The sequence below is a fragment of the Malaya genurostris genome, chromosome 3 (assembly GCF_030247185.1).
Source record: "Malaya genurostris strain Urasoe2022 chromosome 3, Malgen_1.1, whole genome shotgun sequence".
In the NCBI taxonomy this organism is placed as follows: Eukaryota; Metazoa; Arthropoda; class Insecta; order Diptera; family Culicidae; genus Malaya; species Malaya genurostris.
The window spans coordinates 292149724-292167771 of record NC_080572.1 but is presented as its reverse complement, the minus strand read 5'-3'; the positions used below and the strand labels follow the sequence as shown (position 1 = coordinate 292167771).

Genomic DNA, 18048 nt, shown 5'->3' with positions numbered 1-18048 from the left:
GGGAAGGTAGCGTCAGGTACGATGTATATGAAATAGACGTATCTTCAGTTTGTTTTCCGGATAAACGATCTCAGTCGTTAATAATCCGGCTCGAAGGACCAGATGTTCGTTAGCTCAGCAAATTCTCCTTTTACTGTAAGGTGCTACTCCCGCTTCTATTACATTTTGCCAACTGCCGTTTATAGTAGCCAAATAACCTTTATTCTTGCACTCTTAATGTACGCTTCTTATTGACAAACGAATGTTTAACCTTTCTTACGGTAGTTATTACTAGTATTTTATTAATAATTCTAATGTATAAATAATTTCACGGTTAAATGAATAAACTTTGAGCCACATGCTCATGCTAGTCTTCTTGCCTGGCGCCCTTTTAACACTGACTCTTTGTCGTGATTATTTCACCTAAATACAGCAGACATCCGATTTTGTGAATTGTAAATGTTGCTTCACCTTGCGGAAACGATCAGTTGATCTTTCAGGGTTGCGCTTCATAGCAGTGTGGAAATGCATTGGTCCGCATTTACTTTACGATCACATCTTCGTACAATCAGAATAGTCAACAGAACAAAAAAATGTCTAAAAAGTCTAAAACGTCTGAAAGGTCTAAAACGTCTAAAAAGTCTAAAAAGTCTAAAAAGTCTAAAAAGTCTAAAAAGTCTAAAACGTCTAAAAAGTCTAAAACGTCTAAAAAGTCTAAAAAGTCTAAAAAGTCTAAAAAGTCTAAAAAGTCTAAAAAGTCTAAAAAGTCTAAAAAGTCTAAAAAGTCTAAAAAGTCTAAAAAGTCTAAAAAGTCTAAAAAGTCTAAAAAGTGTAAAAAGTCTAAAAAGTCTAAAAAGTCTAACAAGTCTAACAAGTCTAACAAGTCTAACAAGTCTAACAAGTCTTACAAGTCTAACAAGCCTAAAAAATCTAAAATGTCTAAAAAGTCTAAAAAGTCTAAAAAGTCTAAAAAGTCTAAAAAGTCTAAAAAGTCTAAAAAGTCTAAAAAGTCTAAAGAGTCTAAAAAGTCTAAAAAGTCTAAAAAGTCTAAAGAGTCTAAAAAGTCTAAAAAGTCTAAAAAGTCTAAAAAGTCTAAAAAGTCTAAAAAGTCTAAAAAGTCTAAAAAGTCTAAAAAGTCTAAAAAGTCTAAAAAGTCTAAAAAGTCTAAAAAGTCTAAAAAGTCTAAAAAGTCTAAAAAGTCTAAAAAGTCTAAAAAGTCTAAAAAGTCTAAAAAGTCTAAAAAGTCTAAAAAGTCTAAAAAGTCTAAAAAGTCTAAAAAGTCTAAAAAGTCTAAAAAGTCTAAAAAGTCTAAAAAGTCTAAAAAGTCTAAAAAGTCTAAAAAGTCTAAAAAGTCTAAAAAATCTAAAAAATCTAAAAAGTCTAAAAAGTCTAAAAAGTCTAAAAAGTCTAAAAAGTCTAAAAAGTCTAAAAAGTCTAAAAAGTCTAAAAAGTCTAAAAAGTCTAAAAAGTCTAAAAAGTCTAAAAAGTCTAAAAAGTCTAAAAAGTCTAAAAAGTCTAAAAAGTCTAAAAAGTCTAAAAAGTCTAAAAAGTCTAAAAAGTCTAAAAAGTCTAAAAAGTCTAAAAAGTCTAAAAAGTCTAAAAAGTCTAAAAAGTCTAAAAAGTCTAAAAAGTCTAAAAAGTCTAAAAAGTCTAAAAAGTCTAAAAAGTCTAAAAAGTCTAAAAAGTCTAAAAAGTCTAAAAAGTGTAAAAAGTCTAAAAAGTCTAAAAAGTCTAACAAGTCTAACAAGTCTAACAAGTCTAACAAGTCTAACAAGTCTAACAAGTCTTACAAGTCTAACAAGCCTAAAAAATCTAAAATGTCTAAAAAGTCTAAAAAGTCATAGAAGTCATGAAATTCATATAAGTCATATAAGTCATAGAAGTCATAGAAGTCATAGAAGTCATAGAAGTCATAGAAGTCATAGAAGTCATAGAAGTCATAGAAGTCATAGAAGTCATAGAAGTCATAGAAGTCATAGAAGTCATAGAAGTCATAGAAGTCATAGAAGTCATAGAAGTCATAGAAGTCATAGAAGTCATAGAAGTCATAGAAGTCATAGAAGTAATAGAAGTCATAGAAGTCATAGAAGTCATAGAAGTCATAGAAGTCATAGAAATCATAGAAGTCATAGAAGTCATAGAAGTCATAGAAGTCATAGAAGTCATAGAAGTCATAGAAGTCATAGAAGTCATAGAAATCATAGAAGTCATAGAAGTCATAGAAGTCATAGAAGTCATAGAAGTCATAGAAGTCATAGAAGTCATAGAAGTCATAGAAGTCATAGAAGTCATAGAAGTCATAGAAGTCATAGAAGTCATAGAAGTCATAGAAGTCATAGAAGTCATAGAAGTCATAGAAATCATAGAAGTCACAGAAGTCATAGAAGTCATAGAAGTCACAGAAGTCACAGAAGTCATAGAGGTCATAGAAGTCATAGAAGTCATAAAAGTTAAAGAAGTGAAAAAAAAACAAAAAGGTTAAATTCCAAAAAGTCAAACAAGTCAAAAACTTCAAAATAGTCGAAATAGCCAAGCGTCAAAAATAAAAAAATAAATCAAATAGCAAAGGTCATAATGTAAAAAAAAGTTTTAGATTCAAAAAGGTAAAAAAAAGTCAAACTACCAAAAAGTAATAGAATTAATAAATTCAAAAAGATCAAGGAAATCAAAGAAAAAAGAAGTCTAACAAAAAATCAAAAAAGTCGAAAATTTTAAAAAATCAAAACAAAAATTAACTGTTTGGCTTTGACTTTTAACATTTTGAATTTGAATTTTTTTTCCATATTTAAACTGTTAAAATTTATTTTATCTTAAAACTGTTTCATTTTAGGCATTGAATTTTTCTGCCTCTGGCTTTTTAACTTTTACTTTTGACTGTTTGAATTTTGGCATATGAAATTTTCTTTCTCGAGGACAGTCCGGGTTTCCATTTATTCGATAAGATAGATAACTTTGGACTAAAGACATTTGAAAATGCCGACAAAACCTTTCTTTTATTTCTATCTTTATGTGTTGCTTTATGACATATGACATTAAAAGCAAAAATTGAAGTACAAAATTGTTATGCAAAAGAACACTTGAATTGTTATTATTCGTTAGCCAATATAAAAATCGATTGGGTCAGTAATTCAAACGAACTGGTATCAGTAAATTCGACCAACAGTTTTTACACTGAATAGAAATTTTTTGAATTGAAAATCGCTTCAAATAGGCCTTGAACCTAATGCATTATCCGCACTGATGCGGGCAGTGTCCATTTCAAATGTTCACAATCGCTTTTTTGTTTTCTTCATTTCAAGACCAAACCGTTTCTCGTTATCATCGGTTCCCAACACCATTAAAGTGGTATGTCGCACGCGGGAACCTAGGCTCTTACAGTTGGTGTGACCTGCACTAAAGCAACGCTTGACCTAACTCAAGATATTTATTTTTTCAAACAGTTTTGACTTTCATTTAATTATGACCTTCACATTGAAGTTGAGCAACCCGAAAGCCGGATTACGGTGCGCGTTTACCTTGTCTTTTGTGGCACCCTCCAACAACAACTGTGTCTACATTTTCGCCTAACACTTGTGTAATATTTTAAGATTGTAGATAATTATGACTCAATTTGTATGAGAGTGGAATCTTTCCAGATAAAAAAGCAAGCACGGTTCATTAGAGGGAGGAGGAAGACATCACCCAAAACACGTAGTAGGCTGTGGGGTGAGAATTAGTGACAGTCGCTAAAATTTGCCATGCGAATCTGTTTATTATTCCAGTTGTTTACATCCATATATTAATCACATTTTTTGAGACATCTAGCAGATAGTGTCAACTGATGAAATACGTCGTACACAGCTTGGCTAATATTGATTCTAGAAGATATTTCACCGAAACTGTACGTTCCTGGAAGAGTTACAGAGTTGAGCGAGAAGTCGGGTCGTACTTTGCAATATGCACCATTTGAGAAGAAATGGCAAGTGGCGAAAAACCTCACCAACACACTCAAACGCAACAGCGTGGTGTAGGTTTCGAACGGTAAACTGACTACCAGTCAAGAATATGCATGTTTTCTTCAAAGAACGGGCAGACCTCAAACGTAAAACAAACTAGAAACGTAGAACGGGGCAGCCATAAAAACATAAACCACCACCACAACATCAGTAGACAACCCAGAGAAAAAGGGAAATAAACATTTGTGCTTCGTAACAGGAAAAGATGTAAAAGATGTATGCATGTACATCATGAATTCAATGCTCGCTGCTGCTGGAAACTTTTCCGACGACCGCAGAATAAATTCAATCTGAAAACTTGAACCGAGCTTACTTTCGGAAATGATGACGATGTTTGCCAATGAAATATTAGTTTCGGTAGTAGAAAATAAATCAGAAAACTGGAAATGCTAAACATTTCCAGTGAATCAGTATAGTTAAAAGGAAATGTCTTCTCGAAGGCAAGAATTAGATGGTAAATGGTTTTGTCGTGTAAAATGCGACATTCTCGATTTTTTAAGCGATAATGAACTGCGTTGTTGAAGTATCAGGGGAAAATTAAATAACCGAGAAGACCACCTCGAGGAATACCAAAATAAACAGCGTTGAACACCTAGACATATTATCATCAATTTTGACCGTTTGTTTACGTGTTTGGCGTCATGACAAGTCAAGAGAGCAACAATTATAGCTCATTATTTTGTTGAGAGACAAAACTACGAAGGAAATAAAAAAAAAAGTTTGATAAATATTATTACGCTTGTTCTCCATTAGATCCCACCGTACCAATGATTTTGAGAGTTTTATAGTGGCCAAAACACCACATCTATAACAGTTCGGTTGAAAAGTTCGTATCGTTTAATAGAAACACACATTTTTTTGCCAAAATTCGTTTTTATTATTCAAAATAATTGCCATCAGAGGCGATACAGCGATTATAGCGATATTCGAACTTTTCGATACCATTTTTGTAGTACGATTTGTCCTTTGCCTCAAAATAGGCCTCAGTTTCAGCGATTACCTCTTCAATGCTTCTAAATTTTTTACCAGCGAGCATTCTCTTGTGGTCTGAGAACATGAAAAAGTCACGGGGGGCCAAATCTGGAGAATACGGTGGATGAGGGAGCAATTCGAAGCCCAATTCGTTCAATTTCAGCATGGTTTTCATCGACTTGTGACACGGTGCATTGTCTTGATGAAACAAAACTTTTTTCTTCTTCAAATGAGGCCGTTTTTATGAAATTTCGTCTTTCAAACGCTCTAATAACGCTATATAATAGTCACTGTTGATGGTTTTTCCCTTTTCAAGATAGTCGATGAAAATTATACCATGCGAATCCCAAAATACAGACTCCATAACCTTACCGGCCGATTGTTGAGTCTTTCCACGCTTTGGGTTCGGTTCATCGCGTGCAGTCCACTCAGCTGACTGTCGATATGAGTCCGGAGTGAAGTGATGGAGCCATGTTTCGTCCATTGTTATATATCGACGAAAAAAATCGGTTTTATTTCGATATAACAGCTCCAAACACTGCTCAGAATCATCAATTCGTTGTTGTTTTTGATCGATTGTGAGCTCACGCGGCACCATTTTGCACAAAGCTTTCTCATATCCAAATATTCGTGAATAATATGTCCAACACGTTCCTTTGATATCTTTAGGGTGTCAGCTATCTCGATCAACTTCACTTTACGGTTATTGAAAATCATTTTGTGGATTTTTTTCACGTTTTCATCGGTAACAGCCTCTTTTGGACGTCCGCTGCGTTCATCGTCTTCGGTGCTCATATGACCAGTACGAAATTTTGCAAACCACTTACGAATTGTTGCTTCGCACGGTGCAGAGTCTGGATAACACTCATCAAGCCATTTTTTGGTATCGGCGGCACATTTTTTCATCAAAAAGTAGTGTTTCATCAACACACGAAATTCCTTTTTTTTCCATTTTTTTCACAATAACAAAAGTAGCTTCACTCAAAATGCAATATCTCACAAACTAATAATCAGACAGGTGTCAAATTTATAGACGTATCTTTTGAAGATTGGTACTAACTGAAAATGGTATGGATTTAATTCTAGTGGCGCCCTCTCATAGAAACGATACGAACTTTTCAGCCGATCTGTTAGTTAAGTTGTAAAATCGAGAATTGAGAAACTTTTTGAACAAACGATTCTCCAAAGTCCAATAAATTTTCCACCAGGGAGAAAGTTCAAACACAAGCTGTGATTGGCTCCAAACGAAGTACAAGCATGTTGATTGTAGAGTCTCGTGGTTACAGTAAACGAAAAGTAAAAACGTATAAAGCTTTCAAGCAATGTGGATCTTTGAAGTCTTTACCGATTTTAGCCCTATATCTGAGTTGTCGCATTGCTTTGCATCCAATACAACACCAAGATTACTAGGACGATCTGCTGTTTGTCCATAAATCTTGTAATTGAACAGAAATGTACCACGAGACAGTCATGTGGGTCCCCTGCTGTTCGTACAATTGTTCAACGATGCCGCCTTGGTTATGGATGCAAGCTGATCCAACTATGAGGATTGCACCCATCTTCATTACTGACTATGCTTTTCGCATGTTGTTAATGAAAACATCTTGTGGTCAGTATTACCATATGTCAAGTTATTACTTATTTCATAAAGATTAGTACTGAGCACAAGAACTACATTTTGAACGAGACTTTGAACATAAAAAATATCCTGCGCTGGGTACCGCGAATGCACTTCGGAAGCGTGTTTGGCCATGCTGACGCGGACACATGGCGTCGATTGGTAATTTTTAAGACATCTGAATTTATCGGTTCTGATCCGGTACCAAAACCCATAAATAACTGAATTCACTACACCCAAACCGGGACTTCGTAAATCGAATTATGACGTGAAAAAAGTTTACGACATTAACGATGTTTAAGGTGGTTCTGAATTCCAAGATGGCGACTTCCGGTTCATTAATGTTCCTTGAAAACCTTTACAACATGGAATGAAGTCGGCAAGAAAGCTCTGAAGTGAGCTACCCGTTCAGAAGAAAATAATAAATGCCGATCATATTAAACTCTAGTCTCCATCTCACAAAAGAGCTTGATATGGTATTAATTAGGATAAAATAAGAGCTATAACAACTAAACTAAATATCTAAAATGGTTACCCACATGAGCAGAGTAATATAAAAATAAACTATTTCCACACTAAAGACTGTCCCAGAAAGTATCGACGCAAGCAAAAACCGCTGCCATTTCGCAATGGTTCAGAATCTGTCAATTTTTATGGCTGCGTCCTGTTGTTTACACTCTTCTCTAACCACTTGTGCAGTTGTTTATTCGTTTTCATTAGTTTGTTTCGAAATGCGTGGACTTTCTGCAGAACAACGTCGAAAAATTGTGTACAAATGGTGCACAGAACGCGGACTGTCACTGATTATAATTATTATATCGTTTATTTATCCCCGGTTTTAACCTAATTCTGATTGTTCACCGGAAGGCTGTCACTGAGAAAGATAGCAAAAATGGAAGAAGTAAGTGAAAAATCCGTGCGAAATGCAATCAGGAAGTTCGGTGAGGATAACGCCTTTGAGGATAAACCGAAAACGGGTCGAAAAAGATGGTCCTGCTAACCCTCAGTTGGATGAACGTTTACTTAAGACGTTCGAGGTTTCAGTTCAAAATGTGGCCAAAAAAGTGGGCACTTCGAAGTCAAATGTGCTTCGTGCTTAAGAACGTTTGAATTTTCGAACCTATAAGAATCAGAAACAACCAAAACGTAGTCCGAATCAAGAAGCATCGATCAGGCCGAGGGTTCGAAAGCTGTACAATACGATTCTTGCTGGAAATTTGAACTGCATAATCATGGACGACGAAACCTACCTGAAACTCGATTACAAATCCTTGCCGGGACCACAATATTATACGGTGCGAGAAGGGCAAGTGTTGAACCAGTCCGAGACATCGATTGAAATCGAAAAATTTTGTAAGAAAGCTATGGTCTGGCAAGCAATTTGTAGCTGCGGGTAGATTTCGAAACCCTTCATCACCGCTGCTTCAATAGACAGCGAAATATACATCAAAGAATGTTTACAAAAACGACTTCTACCCATGATTCGAAGCCACAAGGATCCTGTTGTTTTCTGGCAAGATCTTGCTTCTTGCCACTACTGCCACTAAATGTCACTTTCGTCCCAAAAGACATGAATCCACCAAATTGCCCACAACTGCGACCAATTGAGGAATTTTGGCATTAACGAAGGCACATCTTAGGACACATGTCTCGGCAGCCGAAACCATTCAACAGTTCGAGAAAGATTGGAAAAAAAAGTGTCAAAACTTGTCGCCAGGAAGTCTTTACGGAATTTAAAGCGGAACGTTCGCAAGATGGTGCGCCAGCTAGTCTGCAATGGCTAAGTAGCAAATGTTGAGAATAATATTCTGCTGTTGTAGTCTAATATTATCAGTATATCGAATAAAATTTGAATATCTAACACTTGTGAATTATTTACAGCGAAATCAAAGTGCGCCCATACTTTCTGGGACAGTCTTTAGTATTTTAAAACCAAAACAATATCACAACAAAATTAAAATGTAGAATGCAGTAACTACTACTGTGAGCAAAAAATAGTAAGACTTTGTTCATAACTTCAAAATTCTTCATTTACCCTTCCAAATCTATTTCGTCCCCCTTAAAGTAATCCTCCCTCCGACCACAATACACTTGTGCCAACGATTTTTTTTCAATCCTCGAAACAGTTGTTCAAGTGAAATTCCGAAGTAATCTTCAATGCGCGTAGCGATTCACGTTTGTTGTCCTCAAATGACTCAAAACGGTTTCCCCAAACGGTTTCGTATGAGTTTGTTGAATAGCCAGAAGTCACACGGAGCTAAATCATGCGAATATGGTGGTTGCGGAACGATATTAGTTGAATTTTTGGCGATAAAATCACAAAGAATCAATGCATCATGGAATCCGAAAGCTGCAAATTTTCAAATCCGCTAAAACTTTTGCAAAAAAAAGTAATGTCAGTTCGTTATTTGAACGGATTAAAATCGATATTTTTTCCAATAGTAAAAAACAAGTTCAGAGAAAGAGCAAGCCAAAGCTTCATCACTACCGGAACGATGAACAAGGAAATATACCGTGAAGAATGTCTAAAGAAGTAATTGTTACCATTCCTAAGCAGCCATGACGCTACCGCACTGTTCTGATACGATTTGGCATCTTGCCACTACGCCAAAGATGTTTTAGAATGGTATAAAGCGAATGGAGTCCATGTCCATGACCAAAAGGAGCGTATCCACACTAACTGTCCGGTGTTGCGACCTATCGAGTGGTATTGGGCTCTCCTGAATCGAGAACTCTCTCCATATAAATAACAAGCTATAACGACAGCAACATTTCGATAATCTTGAACAAAAGCAGCTAATCCGGTTGCAGAGGAGTCTACACAGCCCCTAATGGTTGGAATAAACTCAAAAATTCTTGGTTTCTTCATGTAGCCTAATTGAGAAGCTGTAATTAGTTTTAAGATAACTAATGATGAACAATTAAATGAATTAAAAATCCATCTTGGATTGTACTATCAGCAGACTTTGTTTTTGTGATTAAGGACCTTCGTGCCCGAGCAGCAGATTTGTTTTATTCTTAAAGTACCGCTTCTTTGGTTTGAACACAAAAAAGCAAGCGACGCAATTGCGCAAAGAAACTTGCAAATTAAGAAACTTCAGTTCAAAACCCAACAAGAATATGTCAATGATGTGAATGTCATAAATGTCATTCATACTATAATGTGATAATATTGACCGATGTTCGAGCTTACTTGGTGACGTTTCTAATCGTTCTATAACGATTAGGACTTATACATGAAGACACTCTAATGCAGAACGGTTTCGATTTTAATATTTGAAGTTGCAAGCTAGTTATGTAATTTGAATATTTATTCCAGACCTTCCCAGCAAAACCAAATCACAACCTTTCCTCACACATCTCACACCTGAAAATGAAATAGTACACCCAACAAAACGACCTTTTAATCAGTTGACTGATTAGGTTAGACGGCGTTCAGTTGATTTTTGTCTTTTTCTTTAGAGAGTAAGGTTCATATGACAAACCTGAGTATTTTGTATGACGCGACCAAGCCAACTCCAATTCACACAATTTGATGATATGATTAGTATGTTAATGTCAATTTTTGTTCGTTATTAGTGCTAATTGATTCGGTTTGTCGGTGCACTCTAAATGTGTGTAATTTTGTTTTTGATTTGGTTTTAGATTCTTAATACTAAGCGGTTTGAATCTTGGATCAAATAAAAACATGTCTGAGTTTGTGTCCGGAATTGCAAACCAAATCCTTCGACGACGCTTTCGGATTTTCATAGAGATCAGTGATTCCCAAACCGGTCCCTACCGCCCACTTGTAGGTGCTAGCTTTATTTAGTGGGCAGTAATCTTCAAATAGTCAATTTGAAAAAAATCTATCTGAGAAATGGTCAAACCAACATATTAATTGCAAATGTGATGTGAATAGTGAATCAATCGATTCTTGTGAGATTTAAAAAAAAAGATACCAAAAGTGAGCATTCAAAAACGTAAAGGGTGTTACGATCCGAAATTTGTTCAAACAAGAATGAGTGTTTGCCTTGAACTGATACTCACTGATAACAGTCTCTCGCTGCTTTACGAGTTTGCACTTGACAATTTGTCAATATCTGAAGGTTGTTCGTGGAATACCATTCCATGATGCCGAGATGACAAATCCGGCCAAAACAAAAAGAAGCACTTATACTGCTAGAAAACAAGTTTGTTCAGTCGCTCAGGTACAGAAGTTTTTCGGTTGCTTGATTCCGGTCGTGAGTTAATTGTCGCTGTACAATCCATTGGAACAGGTTAGCTCAAAATATTTGAAAATCTCTCTTCCAGTAGTTTTCCGGAAACTCTTTAAAATCTGGAAGCCATCGTCATCTTTAGACATCTGCTTACGCAGCCGACCGACCTAATTTTCGTGTCGCACGATTTGAAGTCATCTCATTTTTGTAAGTCGACAGTTCTGCTAGTTTATCAATTCGGTTATAGACGGCATTTCCAGTTTGCTTGAAAAGTCTTGGGTGGAGAAGACGGGGTTCCGTTTGAAACCGCCCCCGTCGACAAACACTCTCTGAATACTTTTATTACACTAGTAACAGTTAGTTTAGCAATATTAATTAATTTCGACTTTTTTGCTGTGCGAATAGTTTAAATGTACATGAAATTTTCGAAATCGAAAAAAATTTTGATGACAAAAGTCTTAGAATTGCATGAAACGTCGAAATTTAATGTCTTCTCGAAAAATAGTCAAAATCAAAAATCAAAATTTTTTCAAGTCTCAGAAAGTAAATTTTTTGGAAAATTATTTTTTTTAATTTTAATTTTCCAATCTGTTTTTCCCGTTAGATATGGTTCATATTCAAAATACGACAGTTCAAATCCGCAACCTTCTCCGATCCGGGAAATCGTTCTACCAATTGAACTACTCTGGATGTGATGAAACACAACTCAGAAGACTTCCCGTTAGAAAAACAAAACCTACGATCTGACAGTACACGGCTGGTGCAATTCAAGTCTCAAGCCGGTGAACTAATATCGCACGCAAACACTTATCAAGCCCATTTCTTACCAAATTTTCTTGCTCGGCAGTATCCAGAATTAACATTTCCTTATAACCTCGGAATCACTGATCTAGATCATCAGAAACCGAAACAAAACAAGTTTGATGAATATTATGGAGCTGTGGGTCCTGCAGGTTACACCGTGAAATAGTGGTTTTAAGAGTTTCGAGATGGTTGAAACTCAACTGCCATTGAGAGTGTGCAAGGTACATAAAATCGAAATTAAAACGGGGACAAAATAAACGACAATAATAAAAATAAACATAATATTGTGCTGGTAAGATTCAGCAGATGAGAAAGATTTCCTTCTGCTGGATCCCGCACATACTTATTCAAAACTAAAAAAAAAACAAACGCAAGCGCACTTCTAACGCATGTTTGGCAGACTCCATTATTATATGTCAGAGAACAGAATAATTACCCAACAATGGACTGAAGTCAAAACGAGTGCTTCCCAGACACGGCTATATGAGTCGGAAAGATCAAGATCTCGGTTTTCTTGGATTGTCATAATGTACATTTGGATTAGAGATGGTTGGGTTTCGGGTATTTTTACCCGAAACCCGACCCGAACCCGACGGGATTTCTAGTCGGGTACGGATAACGATTTTTCCATTTCAAACGGGTATAGGTCGAGTAGGGTAGAAAAATTCGGTCGAGTTACGGGTATTTGAACCCGAATACGAAATTTTTTTTCGAGTTCAGATCGGGTACGGGAAAAGATTTTTTATTTTTAAACGGGTACGGGACGGGTTCGTGCTTGGAAGACAATGTTGTCTCGAGTTCGGGTCGAGTTTCGAACCGGTCAAAGTTAGATTGTAAGGTCATCAACTAATATGACCTACAATTTTAGAAGATGTTTTCCGTTCTTCGTGAATCGGAGTAAGGGAGCTATCTCGGACCCCTTCTCTAAATTGATTTATTTATTTATTTATTTATATTAACTTGAACTGATTGAATTCGGTTAATCTATACATCTATGTAAGGACATCAGACTACAGATAAAGTTTCCAGGACTGAACGAACAAGGGAGAAGTACAATGATCTCAGACAATATGGATCAGTGAACTCTTTTGCTATATTAAATATAAATCCAAGATTTCGATTAGCTAGCGCAATGATATGAGAGCAGTGGTCTGAGTATCCAGTAGTAGACCAAGATCTCTTGCAACTGATACTTTCTCAAGGCTTTTTCCGGAAATAGTGTAGCTCCAGAGAATAGGATTTTTCTTGAGTATGAAGGTAACATTTGAATACACTTAGCGTACACCAATCACAGAAAACATCGAACTGTCTTTGTAATACAATGCAGTCCTCTTCGTACCGAATGATGAGGAAGAGTTTCAGATCATCTACATAAATAAGCTTACATCCTGGCGTCAGGATAAGGTAAATATCATTGAAGAATTGAGCAAACAGCAAAGGTCCTAGAATGCTACCTTGAGGTACACCCGACAGATTGGGGAAAATAATCTGACTCGTTATTTCCAAGTTTGACAGAGAGTGTTCGACCACCCAACGGAAATAACATGACAGTCAACGCTAGGAAATGTAACGTTGTTTGTTAATAACCTGATCTCGGGCAATTACAGAAATTTTCAAACTGAAAGTGTCATAATTACTCAATTATGACATTTTCAGTTAGAAAATTTCTGTTTGTTATAACATGAGCATCATTCTCGATCGCGAGCTCTGCCTGGTTCTGCTCTAAAGCTTGCTTCATTTAGAATTGGAACAAACTTTGGCTCATATTGTGGCGCTCCTGGTGGACGGTTTTGGAAGTTCTTGGCGCCCATGTGCCGGGAATTTTGTCAGCTTCACGTATGATCTTTGACATTCCACCAATCGACTGTACTTTGTAAACAATCAACATGGAAGCCGAAAGAAGGGGAAAAAATGTGCACAGCCATTTGGAAAATCAATTGTGGTCTGCATCTAGGCTAGCTAATCAACTGAAATTGCCCAGAAATACCGTATGGTGCGTTATCAAATGGTATAAGGAAACATTGTCGACGATTCGGAAGCCTCAAACCAATCGTCGGAGTGGAACTGTCGACCGGAAACTGCGTGGTAAGATTTTCAAGACGATTAAGAGGAATCCTAATCTGTCGGACCGTGATTTGGCCAGAAAATTCGGTGCTGCCCATAGTACCGTGAAAAGAACTCGACTCCGGGAAGAAATCAAGTCGTATCGAGCTAGCAAACAGCCAAATCGGACCATAAAACAGAATAGTGTGGTCAAAATTCGTGCTCGGAAACTATATGACCAGGTGTTGACCAAGTTCGACGGGTGTCTTCTGATGGACGATAAAACCTATGTCAAGAGGCTGACTTCGGGCAAATCCCAGGTCAAAAATTTTACTTGGCAACGGCTCGGGGGGATGTTCCAGTCAAATTTGAATTGGTTTTTGCCGATAAATTTGCAAGAAAATTTATGATTTGGCAGGGCATTCGCAGCTGTGCCAAAAAAAACAAAAAATTTCGTTACAAATAAAACAATGACATCGAAACTATACCAAAAAGAGTGTCTCCAAAAACGAATTTTGCCGATCATTCGATCCCAGGACCATCCCGTAATGTTTTGGCCAGATTTGGAAAGCTGTCATTACAGCAAAGTCGTTCAAGAAAGGGTATGCAGAGAAATGGGGTCCTGTTTGTTCCGAAAAACCTTAACCCACCCAACTGCCTCCAGTTCCGCCCTATTGAGAAATACTAGGCAATCATGAAAAGAAGACTCAAGGCAAAGGGAAAGGTTGTCAAAGACATCAATCAGATGACGACCTGGTGGAAAAAGATAGCTAAAACGATGGACGAAGAAGGTGTGCGTCGCCTAATGAGCCGTGTCACAGGAAAAATTCGAGAATTCCTTCGAAACCGTGACGAATAATTTTATCCGTATTTTTTCTTAAAAGTACGAAGAAAACGCTACATTCGTATAAAAAAAGATCTTGAATTCAATAATAAATAACTGAAATACAGGCAATTGTCTTTGTTCCAATTCTATCTGAAGCAAGCTTTAATTTTTAATTCTGTATTTCTGGAACCAGAAGCCATTCTATCATTTGTGAAAATCAGTTCAGTCAGGTAAATCTATGTACGTTCTTCTTTAGAATTTTTATCCGGGCCTTCCGGAACTGAAAACCGGTACAGCCAAGTTTGTATAGAAACCATCTAACAGGACCTTTAAAATTGAAATAGTTTTCAATCAAGTGAAGAAGATTTTTCCGGTTTTGTTGCATCGTTACTTGCACTGACGATTAGAGATTTTCAACACTCATTATCCTCCTGTCTTTTCCTGGACCTAGAAGTTGGTTCTCGACTAAATTTATTGTCATTTAAGTTCGTGAAATAGGTCGAGTAATATCTGAGAAAGCTGCACGGAGAACCCTTCGATCATAAAATTGCGATATCGCAGTTTTTGATTTTTGCGATAGTTGATTTAACTAATTTCTTTTTGATTCAACCAATATGGTTTTTGATTTGCATATATTCAAGTAGTTGAAAAATATGTTGTTTTGAATGCTGTCAAATGTCGGAGACAGTTGAAAGCAAAACAATAATCGCAATGCAAAATCAACAACTTTTTAGTTGAACTCTGTTTGCGTCGCTTCAAAATGTCAATATCGATGGTTAAAGCGTTTGGTGAAATTGTGTTCATTCGATTTGAGAATTTTATGATAGCAAGTGTTTATCTAACAGCGGTGTTGTGATAAAGTTAACCTTGTTTAAGATGAAAAAGATTTGGTGACAAATTAGAAAATGTTTATGAATAATCATCTCGTACACGGAACCACCCGCGATCCCATTTCAACCAGAATATTAGTTGATTTTCTGAATTCGATTGGTTAAAATTTGGTACAACTAATCGATTGTTGTTTTAACTAAACTGTCATTTTTGTTTTTCGATTAGCAGAAACGATGGTTGAAACAACTAATTTAACTGTTTGAAAAAAAAAATGCTGTCAATTAGTGAGGACACATACCTTTCAGTTTCAACAAATATTTTAGTTGAAATAACTGGTGTTGTTATTGAAACAAAATACTGTTAGTTGAAAAATAAATCGGTTTTACTTGTTTGTTTGTTTTGAGATCAGTAAAGATCTAAATTCTAAAAAAATACTTCTGATTCGATCGGAAATGATTGATGTAGAAAAACGTTTCTAATCAGCAAAAGTGCCCGGAGGGGCGAGTAAATTAGCGAAATTATTAAATTTAACTAAAATGATGCCTTCAAACGGTTGAACTAAAGTTATGCACTGATAATTTTAGTCAATTTATATGAGCTTGAGTGCATCAACCGCTGGGAATGGAAATTTTGCGATGGCATTTCAAACGCGCCATTCAATCGCAGCGCGTTCTGTGTGTTTGAAACCCTTCGCTCCTGTTACTTTTATAAATTAAATTCATGTCAAAAAGCGTTTTATTGCTAATGCATGAACATCATCATCGGTATCAAACAGCTGGAAGTAAAACAGTCTGCTGGAAGTAAATCAATGATCGAATTTGAAGCATAAAATTTTTGCGCATTTTGCGCATACCTACGAGATGATCATTCATTAAAATTTTATAATTTGTCACCAAATCTTTTCCATCTTAAACAAGGTTAACTTTATCACAACACCGCTGTTAGATAATCACTTGTTATCATAAAATTCTCAAATCGAATGAACACAATTTCACCAAACGCTTTAACCATCGATATTGACATTTTGAAGCGACGCGAACAGATTTCAACTAAAAAAGTTGTTGATTTTGCATTGCGATTATTGTTTTGCTTTCAACTGTCTCCGGCATTTGACAGCATTCAAAACAACATATTTTTCAACTACTTGAATATATGCAAATCAAAAACCATTTTGATTGAATCAAAAAGAAATTAGTTAAATCAACTATCGCAAAAATCAAAAACTGCGATATCGCAATTTTATGATCGAAGGGTTCTCCGTGTAATCTTTCAGGTATGCGCAAAATTTTATGCTTCAAATTCGATCATTATTTACTTCCAGCAGACTGTTTTACTTCCAGCTGTTTGATACCGATGATGATGTTCATGCATTAGCAATAAAACGCTTTTTGACATGAATTTAATTTATAAAAGTAACAGGAGCGAAGGATTTCAAACACACAGAACGCGCTGCGTTTGAATGGAGCGTTTGAATTGCCGTCGCAAAATTTCAATTCCCAGCGGTTGATGCACCCAAGCTCTTATAAATTGACTATAATTATCAGTGCATAACTTTAACTAAAACAAATAAAACCGATTTATTTGTCAACTAACCGAATTTTGTTTCAATAACAACATCAGTTATTTCAACTAAAATATTTGTTGAAATTGAAAGGTATGTGTCCTCACTAATTGACAGCTTTTTTTCAAGCATTTAAATTAGTTGTTTCAACCGTCGTTTCTGCTAATCGAAAAACAAAAGTGACAGTTTAGTTAAAACAACAATCGATTAGTTGTACCAAATTTTAACTAATCGAATTCAGAAAATCAACTAATATTCTGGTTGAAATGGGATCGCGGGTGGTTCCGTGTGTGTGAGTTACTTTTCGACGTTCTTGATTGCTTTTTCCGGTAAAATTCGGGGTATGGACCTGCTAGTGAGATTCATTTCGTAGTTGATAAAAGGTGCCACCACCTTGTAAGAGTACAGGCAAAATGCAAAATAAATTGATTTCAAAAAGGCGGGTGGGTAATGTCAGAGACATAACTGGATGTCGTGAATACGGAAACAACTGACATGTTCCTTAACACTTCCGAATATCAATTAGTTGATCAATTGTATGAATTATGCAAGCATTCCCCTTTTCCACATTTTTCGCAAAAACAAAGAAGGCTTCACTTGATCTCGATTACTCTGAATTTCACACAGTGAAAAGTGCAAAAATCTAACCAAACTGTTCTAGATTTGCACTAAACTGAGGATATTTCCTTTCGATTTGCGAACAACAAATCCTAATAGTTCTTTAGACAACTTTAAGAGCCATTAGAACGGCTGATTTCGTGTAATGCTCTCCACCGTTGCTTTTTCACCAATGCAAATGACTGACAGCTGTGACGTAATCGTTCTTGTCGGAGGCGAAACTAGCTTTGCAAACGAATACATCTGCTCGCAGTGGCGATAGAATCCAAACTGATCCAATTTTTGTTGAGAGGCTTGTTTTAACCTGATTTCGTTTGTAGCATTTTCACTAATGGGCGGTCCTAACGGCTATAAAAATAGCCGCATACAGAATTTTAATGTCGATTATTTCATTTCGGATTTGCATAATTCATTGAAAGAAACTATCAAAATGCAGTACGGGATTCATTCCTGCCTTTCAGAAGGACCAAATTGCGGAACTCACTACGAAATTAAGCACTGTTCGGAACATTTTTCTCGATCGATTTGTTGTACAGCAGCAGATATTTTGTTCTCTTCCTCAGAACGCGTTCTGATTGGCTGCTGTTGACATGGGTCAAATG

At 36.2% G+C, this 18048-nt stretch overlaps 1 protein-coding gene across 1 annotated transcript in view; it reads right to left on the bottom strand.

Moving 5' to 3' along the window:
- Nucleotides 1-18048, bottom strand: part of LOC131436695 (putative uncharacterized protein DDB_G0271606) — a 337186-nt gene that overhangs the window by 39397 nt on the left and 279741 nt on the right. The window lies entirely within an intron of this gene.